General features: G+C 42.5%; 1 protein-coding gene across 2 annotated transcripts in view; it reads left to right on the forward strand.

Annotated features, from left to right (window-relative positions):
• LOC124595515 (brain-specific angiogenesis inhibitor 1-associated protein 2-like) overlaps positions 1 to 15628 on the forward strand; it is a 912282-nt gene that overhangs the window by 815815 nt on the left and 80839 nt on the right. The window lies entirely within an intron of this gene.

Here is a 15628-nt window from a genome sequence, read left to right on the forward strand (position 1 = left end):
CTGAAAGCAAGGGGAAACTACAGCCGTAGTTTTTCCAGAGGACATGCAGCTTTACTGTATGGATAAATGATGATGGCGTCCTCTTGGGTAAAATATTCCGGAGGTAAAATAGTCCCCCATTCGGATCTCCGGCCGGGGACTACTCAGGAAGAAGTTGTCCTCAGGAGAAAGAAAACTCGCGTTCTATGGGTCAGAGCGTGGAATGTCAGTCCCATAATCGGGCAGGTAGGTTAGAAAATTTAAAAAGGCAAATGGATTGGTTAAAGTTAGATATATTCAGAATTAGTAAACTCCGGTGGTCGGAGGAACAAGACTTTTGGTCTGGTGAATGTTATTGTTGTTGTGGTCTTCAGTCCTGAGACTGGTTTGATGCAGCTCTCGATGTTACTCTATCCTGTGCAAGCTTCTTCATCTCCCTGTACCTACTGCAACCTACATCCTTCTGAATCTGTTTAGTGTATTCGTCTCTTGGTCTCCCTCTACGATTTTTCCCCTCCACGTTGCCCTCCAATTTTAAATTGGTGATCCCTTGATTCCTCAGAATGTGCCCTGCCAACCGATCCCTTCTTCTAGTCAAGTTGTGCCACAAATTTCTCTTCTCTCCAATTCTATTCAATACCTACCCACCTAATCTTCAGAATTCTTCTGTAGCACCACATTTCGAAAGCTTCTTTCCCTTCTTGTCTAAACTATTTATCGTCCACGTTTCACTTCCATGCATGGCTACGCTCCATACAAATACTTAAGTCCATACTCGATGTTAACAAATTTCTCTTCTTCAGAAACGCTTTCCTTGCCATTGCCAGTCTATATTTTATATCTTCTCTACTTCGACCATCATCAGTTATTTTGCTCCCCAAATAGCAGAGACCGATGACCTCGCTGTCTGGTCTCCTTCCCCAAACCAACCAACCAACCCAAATAGCAAAACTCCTTTACTACTTTAAGTGTCTCATTTCCTAATCTAATCCCATCAGCATCACCCAACTTAATTCAACTACATTCCATTATCCTCGTTTTGCTTTTGTTGATGTTCATCTTTTACCCTCCTTTCAAGACACTGTCCATTCCGTTCAACTGCTCTTCCAAGTCCTTTGCTGTCTCTGAAAGAATTACAATGTCATCGGCGAATTTCAAAGTTTTTATTTCTTCTCCATGGATTTTAATACCTACTCCGAATTTTTCTTTTGTTTCCTTCACTGCTTGCTCAATATACAGATTGACAAAAGTGTCTATACATCTATCTTGATGGCTATGTACAGGAATATGGTAATCTTATTAGGCGCAGACTGGTACAGACAAATGCAGACTCACTAATCGGAGGTCTGTACACTCGTTATAATACCTCGCGCGTTCATGTATCACTGCGCGAGTGTGATCCGCGAGGAGAAAAGGTTCTACGTTAGTAGCAATCTCATTGGCTGCATTACATAATAATACGCAGATCGGTGGAAGTGGAATTTGGTCCGTCTCTTAGGTAGCGCCATCTCGTAGTGCGGAGGCGGACGAGCGCTGCGCCTGCGCTGTTGTGGTTAGTGGGGCGCGCTCTAGTGGGAAAGTCATAACAGCACCAAGACATACATATGACGGTAGTATCTGTTCCCGAAAGAACAGTTGCCATTGATGACCATGCAGCTTTGCTAAAAATGAAATGATAATTAAATGGACACCCTAGCTGCAAACAGGCGTTGATATACTTCATTGGGGACATGCTGAAAATGTGTGCCCCGACCGGGATCTCCTGCTTACATGGCAGACGCTCTATCCACCTGAGCCAACGAGGGCACAAAGGATAGTGCGCCTGCAGGGACTTATCCCTTGCGCGCTCCCCGTGAGACCCACATTCAATACATGTCTACACCACTACATTCGTAGTGAGCCTTCTAGATGTTTGCCCATCATACTCATTACTCGTGGCAGATTAATCTACCAAGTCCTGTACGAGTTCGGGCATAGCGTTTATGTTCGCACAAGAAGGTAGATGATCGAGAATCTGCCACGAGTAATGAGTATGATGGGCAAACATCTAGTAGGCGCACTACGAATGCAGTGCTGTGGACATGTTGGGAATGAGGGTCTCACGGGGAGCGCGCAGGGGATAAGTCCCTGCAGGCGCACTATCCTCTGTGCCCTCGTTGGCTCAGTTGGATAGAGCGTTGCCATGTAAGCAGGAGGTCCCGCGTCCGAGTCCTGGTCGGGGCACACATTTTCAACATGTCCCCAATGAAGTATATCAACGCCTGTTTGCGGCTAGGGTGTCCATTTAATTATCATCTCATAACAGCAAGACAAGTAATTTGGAGGTTCTTTGTAGAATTAGTAAGGAAAGGAATACCGAGTCGCTAACTATAGTACGATTAAAATTACTTGATAGGTGACGTCTGTCACTTGCCGCCACAGTGTTGTCACATCGGCTGCCGGCTAACGCTCGGTTTTAGGAGACATACAAACAAGGCGCGCTACTTCTCAAATACTGTTAATATGTAATACGGAGAATGTTGGGAGCGGCCGGCGATCGGTATGACGGAAATGAGAGACGCTCTGTCAGCAGCTGATTTTAACTGAGCAACGAGTGAACGAAGGCAGACGACTTGTTTTGTAGCCCTGAATTTAAACTCATGTCCTAACCTAACTAGAACCTCATAGTGCGCAATGTATCAGAGAAAACGGCAATCAACAGTCTACGCCAAAACCGAGATCACGATTGCTTTGTTCACAGCGTTTGAGGCTAACCTACACTACTGGCCATTAAAATTGCTACACCACGAAGATGACGTGCTACAGACGCGAAATTTCACCGACTTGAAGAAGAGGCTGTGATATGCAAATGATTAGCTTTTCAGAACATTCACACGAGGCTGGCGCCGGTGGCGACACCTACAACGTGCTGATATGAGGAAAGTTTCCAACCGATTTCTCATACACAAACAGCAGTTGACCGGCGTTGCCTGGTGAAACGTTGTTGTGATGCCTCGTGCGAGGAGCAGAAATGCGTACCATCACGTTTCCGACTTTGATAAAGGTCGGATTGCACCCTATCGCGATTCGGTTTATCGTATCGCGACATTGCTGCTCGCGTTGGTCGAGATCCACTGACTGTTAGCAGAATATGGAATCGGTGGGTTCAGGAGGGTAATACGGAATGCCGTGCTGGATGCCAACGGCCTCGTATCACTAGCAGTCGAGATGACAGGCATCTTATCCGCATGGCTGTAACGGATCGTGCAGCCACGTCTCGATCCCTGAGTCAACAGATGGGGTCGTTTGCATGACAACAACCATCTGCACGAACAGTTCGACGACGTTTGCGGCAGCATGGACTATCAGGCCGGAGACCATGGCTGCGGTTAGCCTTGACGCTGCAGCACAGACAGGAGCGCCTGCGATGGTGTACTGGACGACGAACCTGGGAGCACGAATGGCGAAACGTCATTTTTTTGGATGAATCCAGGTTGTGTTTACAGCATCATGATGGTCGCATCCGTGTTTGGCGACATCGCGGTGAACGCACATTGGGAGCGTGTATTTGTCATCGCCATACTGGCGTATCGTCCGGCGTGATAGAGAAAATTCTCATGACAGCAAAATTTCAGTTTCATCGGTAAAACAAAGTATAATTTCTCGCTGTCAGTGCTTGCCTGAAACTATCCTCACACTGGCAAAATGCGATGCCACTTCACCAAGCGATAAGCCGACCTGGTTGGCATTTGGTTGCGGATTAGAGGCAACACAAGAAGATTCCAAACGGGCGAAGAATGATAAGAAGAAAAATAAGAGAAAATACAACAGTCAATACGGTGATGAAACTGATGCGGCAAAGTATTAGAAATTTAAAAAATACATTTAAAACAATTTACTGGGTAAAAAGATTTTCAAATTCTCTTGATTAGATTTAGAAAAATAAATAATTCTGCTGGATCTGACGAAATTCGAAGCTACGACCTTCAGTACGGCAAGTTTATTCGGCTTGACGCAATGTCGTGCGAAGCTTATGTAATGTAAGCTGATCTCTATGATTATAATAAATGTATACGTAATGCTGTATCGCTTCTTGTGAGGAAGGATCCAGTTGTGTTTGGTTAGTACTGTGTGATCCAAACACATCAAGAAAGGAAGCGGAGCGAGGTGTTGGAAGTGAACCGACCAATTGTGTTGGCAGTTTGGCAACAGCAAACGGTTCGGCCGTGAAGCGGAGCGCTCTGTTTGGAGGGAAGCAGCTACTATGTGTCAAGTGTCAACTGTCAAGTAATTTAAACCTTTCTGGGGAAGGCTAGGTCATGGTGTGAGATATAGCGTGATTCCGTGATGATGTTAGACACAGTCAGGCTAAATGTATCAACGCGAGGCAAAGGACTGTGCTCCGATAACGATAGTGTTCGAAAGTTTTGGATGAGAATCGTTCTTATACCTCCTACAGTGGAATACGTGTAGCGACACCGTTGTTACTAGGATTGCAGTATAGGCGACTTTAAAGAGGTGGAAGTATTGGCCAAACCAAAAAAATGGCTGGTAAACATGCGCTCCACAATCCGGAGCCTCAGAGCCATGGGCAACTGTTTAGTAGAAGAAATGAACTGCGTACTGCATTTTCTACTTTTACAGCCGAGACAAAAAGACTAAATAACACCGCTTTTATGCAGTTTTGTCTCTTTACACGTCTTTCTGGTTTCTTGATGATGCTTATTACATACATGAAAAAGTTATGTATGACGCCAACAAAAAGAGGGGGATGAGTTTGTAGGTGTTGAACGTGTTCCCTTTCTGCAGTACACTGGATTTTCAAATTATTTTTAGAATTAACTTGTATTAAAATAGAATTGTACACATTAACTTCTTTCGTTGTAATAAACCTTGTTTGTCTAATATTTGTGAATAATTTCTGGCGTTTTGCGTGATTGCGCTACTGTTATCTTCATCTACATCACGAGATGCCGTTGTTGTCGGTCATGATGTGACCGTATGGGTATGTAACTTTAGAGAATTTGACCAAAACTGCGTGCCAATTATCATGCATTTTTCATAGGAATCATCAGAATAAGATACACTGCGAAACTGAATTATAGGATCACTTTTTCGAAACCACGTAATTCCCAACAGTGTTACACCTAGGTTTAAAATTTGTCTCAAAGGCGTACAACCTGCCTCTGTAATGTGTCTCGACGATGCTTCACACAGCAAAGTGTCGACACTTGCCAAAAGAAAAAAGGCCACATCTCGTAAGTTCATATGACGTATAAAGCGTATTAATAATGTCACGTTGGCACTAAATTTCACCACAATTCTGCCCAGTGCCATCGTGGACGTTTCACATGATCGGAAGCTGCTTTTTTCCCAGTATCTCTCTACTAGTTTTATATTTACATTTACTTATGCATCTAGACACATATGTTTCCCCAAAACTGAATTCACATGACAACGTCGCATCCCCCCCCCCCCCCCACCCCTGTGGTCGCGCCAAAAGAGAACACAAAATAGAAGTTATAAGTCCGAAGTTACCTGTCCGAAAGAACAGATACAGACTTCATACACAAAATAGAAGGCATGGAAAAGCATAAACACCCTTAGCTGCTTTCGATCACGTAGAAATTTCGTCGTATGATTCTGAACGGTCCTTACTGCTTCCAGCCTGTACACGAAGGCAAAATACAGTCGCGCTGTGCTCTAAACAGAAGAGATCATGTTCGATGGGCCACACAATGTTCTTAGAGGAAGTGTGTGTGTGTGTGTGTGTGTATGTGTGTGTGTGTGTGTGTGTGTGTGTGTGTGTGTGTGTGTGTGTGTGTGTGTTGGGGCTTATGGGCGCTCAACGTCGAGGACATCAGCGCCCTGACACACATTAAAAGGAATGACTGTGGACAGGCCTAATAAAACTGAAGCAAACACGCGAAGAAGGCAGGAAAAGAAGGAAAATGCTACATAAGAAAGTAAAACGTAAGGAAAAGGAAAACGTAGCAACAAGAATGCCACAGGAAATTGTCATTGGCTGGCCACTTACGTAAAATATGGGCAAGCTTGTCACACAGTGAGCAAATTAAGTTCCTCTCCCTAAAATCTTTGTAAAAACATTTGACATGGCACAGAACTTTAAAACTTTAACCACATTCGTCCGAGTGTTGCCTAAAAGAGATGGCAGGTCCGCTGGCAAGTCAGCCGCGGCCCGCTGGTCAGAAAATAAAACGCAATCCAATAAAACGTGGCGCACAGTGACCTGGACGCCGCAAGCACCACACATTGGAGGGTCCTCTCGCCGGAGCAGGAAGTCATGCGTCATAGGGCTGTGGCCTATTCGAAGCCGAGTGAGGAGAACCTCGTCCCGTCGATGGGGCTGAAAGGAAGTACACCACACACGCGTTGTGGGCTTGACTACACGGAGCTTATTGTCAGTCACATCCAGAGTGAGTGCAGGGGGATAGCACACTGAGATACTTGTGGGGCGAGACACGCCTCCTTGGCTGCGAGATCTGCCCTTTCATTCCCAGCAATGCCGACATGCCCCGGAACCCAGCAGAAAGCAACAACCTTCCCCAGTCGCTGCTTTCTCTTTCATAACCAGTTTTAGGAGAGTTCTTTGAATTTTGGAGGAGGGCATCCTGGATGGTCTGGACTATTTTGTCTGCCGGATACAAACGTTGCAATGAGTGAAGGGCAATGAGTGAATCGGAACAGACAAGAAATTTAGTACAGGAAGAATGTCTCATCTGCTCCAGTGCCCGCAAGATCCCAGACAATTCTGCATCAAAGACAGTAAAAGGCTGAGGCAGTCGGACACGATCCGGAAAAACAACAGAGCAACCAACGGAATCCCCCTGTTTCGACCCATCCGTAAAACAGCTACAAAGTCGTCGTGTTCAGATAAAATTGCAGTAAGGGGTGCATTAAAAACGGTGGCAGGGGTGCAATCTCTCTTGTACTACAATAAATCTAAAATCACACCGGGCCTCTTCAGTAACCAGGGTGGCAGGCGGTTAAAACCCAGGATTTGGGGTTGTACAGACTCCACACCGAGAGACTCTAGCACACGTTGCACACGGATCCCAAACGGCAACGTAGCCCGGGGACGGTGGGAAAAAAGGCAGTCCAGAGGTGGATGGGCAACAAGATGGTGAGCAGGCGAGCTGGGAGCTGCAAGAAACTTACAAGCCTGGCGCACCAGCAGGCGCTGCCGCCGGATGGTAAGTGGCGGTTCGCCAGCCTCAGCACAGAGGCTGGGTACGGGACTGGTCCGATAAGCACCCGTGGCCAGTCGGATCCCAGCATGGTGGACAGCGTCAAGGATCTGCAAATAAGACGGCCTCGCTGACCCATACACTGTGCACCCGTACTCTTAGAGGAAGGTTGGACCACCTGAGGATGTCAGCAGTGTCAAAGGTTATGAAGAATGTCTTCAGCTCAACACAATGCGTGCTGTCGTTTTCGGCCGAGTATTGCATGGAGGATCAACTCCCCAAGGAAAGAGGTAGTTCCGTTGACGCCCTTTATGCCACCCTATAGGGGCTTTTTCGTGCCAGTTCTGAGAGGCGGTGCGTCTCGAATATTTTCCTCGGCTGGATAGCTGAGTCAATAAGGGAGAGACAAGTTTCCAGGTTCACGTACCGCTCTGACACACAGTTTTAATCTGATGGAAGTTACACAACAGCACATACTTCTCTGAAGAATGAGAGATTCATTCTGGGTCTCTTATCTCAAAGACTCGTGGTTCCGTTGGAAGTGATACAAGCTTCCGGGTTTAATAAGTCGCCAGAACAGCGGACGGCTACAAATAAAAACAAACTCGTATTCGAACACTTGTCAGTCTTAAGATCTATTCTGACGCCGGCCAGCGTGGCCGTGCGGTTCTAGGCGCTACAGTCTGGAACCGCGCGACCGCTACGGTCGTAGGTTCGAATCCTGCCTCGGGCATGGATGTGTGTGATGTCCTTATGTTAGTTAGGTTTAAGTAGTTCTACGTTCTAGGCGACTGATGACCTCAGAAGTTAAGTCGCATAGTGCTGAGAGCCACTAAGCCATCTATTCTAACACTTAACGCAACAAATCTTACTGCTCGTGGAAAATGCTTCGTAACATCGAAATTGGCATTAAGTATCACACGGTAATAGCCTCGTAAATAGTGTGCAAAGTAAGTGACCTGAAAAGTGTTTTCGCTATCTCGTGGTAGCAGAATGTAAACAGCAGAGAGATCAGTAGGAAACTACACGAACACCAGACAACATTGCTCCACTGAAAGTCCAATAAAATCACCTTGTTATTTTACTGTCTAAGCACAAATTAAAATTCATTCTCTCATAGAATTATCAAAACTGACCTGCATATTTTCCCTAATACACGTTCTGTTGTGAACGAGTTAAGGATTCCACGTCGACTTACATGTGTTCTGTCCTGTAAGAGGTCTCCAAATGGTTATCAGTATGTCTGAATTATCCGTGTCTCATTTCTTTCAATGGGGACTGATTCTGCTTACCTGCGTATCGGAAAATTCTAATCAGTATGCTGAACAGCCACTGCGTAATTTTTAGGCTGGTATTTTTTACGCAATTGATGCTCCTGTTTTGTTTAGGCTACTCTGCACTTGTTTGGTTGGTGAATGTTTAGCCTGGAGGATGCTGTAATGTGCCTGTAGAAAGTAAGTCAGAAGGTACGGAAAGACGGCATCAGGGAAAAATTTACGTCCAGGTCAGACTCCGAAAGCTCCGTTGTAGTTTCAGGAGGGTCATTATGCTTGTTGATGGACTTCACTGTCAATGACTGGGCACAATGCACAAGTCAGAGCTCTGACTAACAGTCTCAAGCCATACAAACATAGTCTGGCAGCTGTGTAGGCAAAGTGAGCATTGCTTTGGACTGCTTTTAGAGGAAACAATTTTTTCTACATTTACGTGCACTCTTTGTAAATAACAAACATAACTGAGATAAATTAATTTCCGATGCTGGAAAGCTGAAGTTTTTCATTACAAAATAAGCTGGGAAAAGTAAACCACGTAAGCAGTCATCTGTTTATTCAATTCTTTAAATGCGAAGATATAAAGTTAGGCTTTATGGAGACTGTTATTGATATCGAATGAAACAATAAGGTTACTTGTATCCGCAAAGTTTTAAAACTCAGTCATCAAGTCCATTTATATGTGTTAGTCGATGAGGAATGAATATTGATTTCTCAGTTCAAGTGGTTTAAACACACAAAGGTACTTGCAAACGGAATGTCATCAGCATGTTATGCCTTTAGAATCCTATCATCAGTGTGTAACATGCAGTGTCTTTTGGTTACATATTATTCGTATGTACACTCAATTCTTAGCTATGGCATTCTTTTTTGGGGAACAAATGCACAAAATATTAACACAATTTTCCAACTCCAGAAAAGAGCCATGAGAATAATAACCAAAAATACTAGTTAAGCTAATTGTAAAGATCTATTCAGAACACTGGGGATTTTAACTGCTCCATGTGAATACATTTACCAGTCAGTTGTACACATCAAAAATAACATGGGTAATTACTGCACAAACAGCTCTGTCCATGACCATGCAACAAGAGATGGACTCAACTTACATTTACCAAGAAAATAGAAACATAAAACTCAAAACAGCATTTTCTACCAGGAATAAAACTATACAATAAATTACCAAAAGAGATTAAAGAAACTGTAAAAATACACTTATTTAAAAAGGCAGCTAAAAAGTACCTGTTTTGCAATAAATTTTATACATTGAAGGATTACTTAGCTAAATATTATAAAATATCCAACATTCCACATAACACTTTCATTTTGTTGTTTCCTTCTTTTTTCCTTTCTAGGAATACTTACCCCCAAGCTATGCGTAGCACATACTAACACCTCTTCCTCTTTCTGAGATCAACATCTCACTCATTATGGAGGGATGCTGACTCAGTTTTTCAGGTTAGGAAATGGGAAATTGCAGTACAGAAAATAGCCCAGAGATCACCTGTGTGTGTATGTATGTATGTGCATGTGTGTGTGTGTGTGTGTGTGTGTGTGTGTGTGTAGTGAGTGAAGTGTTATGAAACAATGTGTGTATAGTGTGTGCAGTGACTAATAGTGAGATATGAGAGAACAATGTGGCATTACATTATTTAGTAAGTTATTTGTAAAAAAGTATTGCATACCAGGGGTAAATCTAATGATTGTCTCTAATTAGAAGTCTGTAAAAATAAGTGTATATGAATTTGCTTATTTCAAATTGATCTAAATTTGTAAATACTTTGACGTATCCTATATCCTTGTAAAAAGAGATCTACGGATGAATATAGCTGCTACTACTACTAGTAGTAGTAGTAGTAGTAGTAGGACATATGAGTGTTGTGTTACGACTTTGGGATAACCTGTGGCACTGTCTAGTTGGGAAATAAGACGTTATTGCAGAACGTGGATCTGTGAAGGTATTATACTAAAAAGTAAGAATAAATGGCAATGGGAAAATAAAACAACTTAAATACAATACTTCCCATGGGTAAAGGCTTCTTTCCATGTCGCAATGTATTACATATAAACTGCCACACTTTGTAAACCAATATAGAGTCTAGAAATTACTAGGTGCGAAAACAGAAGCACGGTATCAGAGTACAAATAACATGTAGCAAAACAAAACGTTTATTTCAGAGTAAGTCTTAACGTTATGGAGGACTTTGGTTGAGCCGATGAATATGTATGTTAGAGTAAATATTTCAGGTGGTCCACAAATCTTTTTCTGTCACGTTTTTAGAACTCAAACTTTGTACTCATTTATGTAGTAAGGTGACATGTCGAAAACATTACTGACGGTAACAGTGGCAAAGTTATACACAAATAGCAATTTAGGCTGGGACTGACAGATAGAGGATGAAAGGAGTGAGAGAAGGAGGGCAAAGTTTTAGTTATGCCAGAGATGTGGTTGTTGCAGTTACAACTAAAATGCTGAAGCAATATATTTTTATACTTTAAAATAATATGCAGATAGACACACTATGTATAATATAACCATAGTTCCAAACTGGCAGCCCGTAAAAACTATTGGTGTGATGGTATATTCGTGAATTAAGGCCACTGTATTGTTCATTTGGGAAATATCGTGGTAACATTACTAATCATTTATGGTAAATATGAGGGGTAAGGTGGAGTGTGTGTGTGTGTGTGTGTGTGTGTGTGTGAGAGAGAGAGAGAGAGAGAGAGAGAGAGAGAGAGTGAGTGAGTGAGTGAGTGAGTGAGTGTGTGTGTGTGTGTGTGTGTGAGTGAGCGTGTGTGTAATTGTGTGCTGGTAGATTGTTGTTAATAAAAGACAGATAGAATACTGCTGTAAATGTTGTCTTTTTGTCGTCAATTAGAATAGATTCCATACAACAACGTTCTTTGAATATTTGCTACTTCATGTATTCGGTTTCGGGATACTCAAATATTTCCTTCAGACGACTTCCAGAAACAGCCAATTGCCCAATTCGCACGCATAGTGCCCAAGAAGACGCCCCGTAAATTGTTCACTTTGTGCACGATTTTCAGTTCACTTGCTGGTCAGTCTACTGGCTGGTGGTTGTCGTGTTATGTTCCTTAACTAGTTTTGGAACTACGTAAATTCTGATCCAGCTGACTGAAGCTCCGATAACTAACGTGAAAACTGTGATTGATGATGATAACAATTTAAACCTAAGACAGCATTAATTTTCAGGAAGGTTACCGTTTCCTGGATCACCATCATCATCATCATCATCATCATAATCGTCATAAGGTGTTCTGGCTATTGGCAGGTTCTTGACACCATTGCTTCGCAACCTGGTATCTCCCTCTTTTCACTCCATCCAGTATTTTTATAATTTTTTCCCCTGTCGTTCCACTGTACCTTCGATAGTAGTAGTTAGGGTTCTTTTTCCTGTCAGTATATGTCTCATTCTATCTGCTTTCTTTTTCGTAACCAGTTTTAAGAGAGTTCTTTGAATCTTCATCGCTTTTAGAACTTCACTTTATTCACCACTTCCTGGATATCTGAGGGCAATATTTACCTCACGTGAAGGATAAAGCTTGCCAGTGCAGACATATCGCTCAGTTAGTCTCAGATAATTAGAAAAACGTTCGCACATTTTCATAAGGGATGGGGCGGAAAGGAGAGGGGGGGGGAGGAGTGTTCCCCCACAGAAAAGGCATCCGACCACCTTCTACCATGAACATTGCCTAATCAAATACAATACCATATAGACCCCTAAGAGAAACAGTACAAAGGCCAAGAAATAGAAAAGTGAAGATAAATCGTTGCAAACGAAAATGCTATGACAAGTTGGAATCGATTTCTTCACACTCAAGTTGTAATGTTTATTCTTCTGACCTCGTAAGGCGTAGCACCATTTACATTGTTGTATAACATCGTATCAACATAAAAATTATACTGAGACATGACGTACGACTAGAATGAATTTTCGTAAGACTACTTGCTCAGTAAACAACAAGACATAAATATTCTGACTCAAATATTGGTTTTTTCATAACGTTTGATAAACGACTGTCGCACTGAGTTCATCTATTGCTGACGTCCGATCTATCTCTCAAAGAATTTACCTTGTGGCATGGGTGTGAGGAAAGATAAACACGAATTTATCTAGAAGTCTCCTCTCATTCACTAAAACTGCTTAATTATGGAAACGGAATAGTGAAAAACTTCGTTTTTGACTATTTTTACGACGTTTCAGTCACTGTTAGGCGTAACTATCCCAGGAATTTTATCCGTTATTGCTAAATGAAAGTCGAATATCGAGCTACTTAGTTGTCCCAGGAGGAGTGGTCAATACTCAGGAATTTGACAGGAACGATCATTCGAAGCAAGAAATTCTAATAAACATGGGCTCCAAAATGCGTACTTTAAGAGCTGTGAGCGCTTCTTCATCTTCGATGCTGTGAAACAAATCTTTTCTATTGCAAGCACCTTGCTTGCCATATTTTGGGAGGAGGTAATATGGACCAAAACAACAAAAAAGTCCAATAAACGTGAGATCTAAAACGCATTCCGTAAGAGCTATGAGCATTTTTTTCAGTAGAAATGTTTAACGGTAGCGAATATGAATAAGTGCGTTAGAACCCATGTTTATTGGACGTTTATTTCTTGTTTTGGTCCACACTACGACCTCTCAAAATGTATGCATTTTAGAGCCCATCTAGACTCTTTTGCTTCGAATGATGGTTCCTGTCATATCCCTGAATAATGACCATTCCTCATGGAATACCCTGCATTGAACATTCATATGAAGTTCAATGTACTCACCTTCATGTGAATATAAACAAAACTGACGACACGTGTTATCAATTGGACGAGCGAGAAACAAGCATCGCACTGGAAAAAAGATATTTAAATGTGTCTGATCTTAAAAATGAAGTTTAAGTAACTTTATAACTACAATGTCTTTCTTAAAAATCGGAAAAGTACTTGAAGGGATTAATTAAATGCCTCATTAGAAAATTCAAGACTCCGCATCCTTTTGAGTTCAGAATAGCATTCTAGAAGCAAAACTTTTAGTGATGTTTTGATGGTTCTGAAGCTCTTACCTACAAGTGCTCAAACATTTACGAAAGACTTTCTGGAGTACTGCGCAGTATTCATCGAGTTTCAAAGAGCATTTGTCATACGAGATAAAATTATCCAATACCCCCGAGATCAATTATCCGTGTCCACCAATAGTGAGGTTACAAAAACTCACGCAGATCGAAGCAGAAGCCAGATTTGTAAGCAGTTAAGTCCGAACGCACCTCCCGAAGTTCCAGACTCTTAACTGCTACGAACGAAAATCGTTACCAGTAGCTTCGCCACGCAACACAGAACTGTGTTTTAGACTTATTCGCAACATTACGCCGCCAGGCACAGCAGTAGCACGTACCTGTTTAGGAGTAGGAATGGCAAGGTGTAGTAGCGAACACCTTAGACTGTCAGCACGAAATGACAGCTGGAACGTGCTCCGAGTAGTTTTGGCCGCTGCCGTATCTCTGGGAAACTGGAGACCACATCCGCGGTGCAACTCTGGCAGACGGGTGGGGGAAGCGCGGAGTGGCCGTATACAAAGACATTTCCTGGACACGTGGCCGCGAATCTTCCAATGACGACTGTTTACTTGGTAGAGATGACGTTAGTCGCTGTACCATTCCGACCCATCTATGAAATTAAGGAAGGAACAGGCTAGGAAACGATGCCCTTGTCAATGGACACTGCTCTTCGGTGCAAACCACCTGCATTACTGCAGAGCTTACGTTGTTACCAGTTGCATAAAGTACTGATGCTACCGCATAACAACAAACAGTGAGGATTTCGTATGTAAATATCTTAAGAAATAAGAATCTGCTTAAGAAATAATACCTCGCACGATGATTCCAAAATACAACTACTATAAGGTAATACGGCAAGGCGTTGGAAGCGACACAACTAGTACTCTTCAATGCCACAGCTTTGACAATCACAGTGAGTTTGAAACGGGACCTACCTGTAAACCTTGTAACGTTAGGCACTTACACACAAGGCCAACGAACGACAGAGACTGGATTCGGCCAACATTAGTCGCCAATGCATTGGCGTTCGGCTTCTCATCCTTACCAAACGAAGGGCTTGAGGCTAAGGGATTCGGACATGTGGAATCTCTCACAGCTTTCTGACGCTGCTCTCGTTATGTTATTGTTATAAAGTGGCGTTTTAATTACAATTTCACCGGCAGATATTATGAAAGAAGAGGATTTAGCAGTCATCGCATGTGCAGCATTTATTTTACTACAAGAATCTAACCATCAGAAGAAGAAGTATAAGAAACAACGCTGGTGAACGCCCTCTTCTAAAAAGTAGGGAGCAATGTGGTGGTGCAAAGTTAATGTCTACCGTAAAGCTAAATTAGAATATGGGCTATTTCATTTTTTTTCCTAATGAAATATGCACCTTAGTAATTATTGTAACGTCCCCTTAGAAAAATTATAAACGACTGTGCCAGTAATCTTCTACGTTATTTGATTTTCAAACAGCTGAGCAAAACTGAACGTACTCAGACAGTTCTCTCTTTACTTACTCTGATCATCACTAAACTGACACACAATATTTTCAGCGCAACGCAATCTGACTTTCAAAAATCCCTACAAAAGAATGGCCCTGACTAACAATAACCTATACCTTTTATGAATCACTCACCTCACAAAAATCTTAATTACGCAAACTACTGCAATACAGAGAGCGCCAATACTGCCAGCTAAATAAAAGATTCTAATTACTGAAGGAACTAATTACTGATAGGCATAGTTAGCAAATGAAAGATTTAATAGAGAACAAATAATGTATTTACCTTAATAATGTTAAAAAGTCATCATATATATCTATCAATTCATGACATCTTTACAAATTTCCTTTTTTTGACGGACACACGTCCAGATCGTCCGCTTATAGTAACCTCTCAAAACTCTGGCATCTCTCTCTCCACATCCACCACTGCTGGCGGCGCACCTCCAACTACCCAACGCTACGCGCTGTTCACATCCAACTGCCCAACACTACACTAGTGAATATATCAACAATGAGTCCAACCAGCCACAGACTGCACACAGCACAGTCAGCGCTACGTGGCGTTACCAACATAAAAACCTAAACAGCCTACTTACATTGTTCCTGAATTGTGTAAGACCTAAAATTTC

The sequence above is a fragment of the Schistocerca americana genome, chromosome 2 (genome assembly GCF_021461395.2).
Source record: "Schistocerca americana isolate TAMUIC-IGC-003095 chromosome 2, iqSchAmer2.1, whole genome shotgun sequence".
Classification (NCBI taxonomy): domain Eukaryota; kingdom Metazoa; phylum Arthropoda; class Insecta; order Orthoptera; family Acrididae; genus Schistocerca; species Schistocerca americana.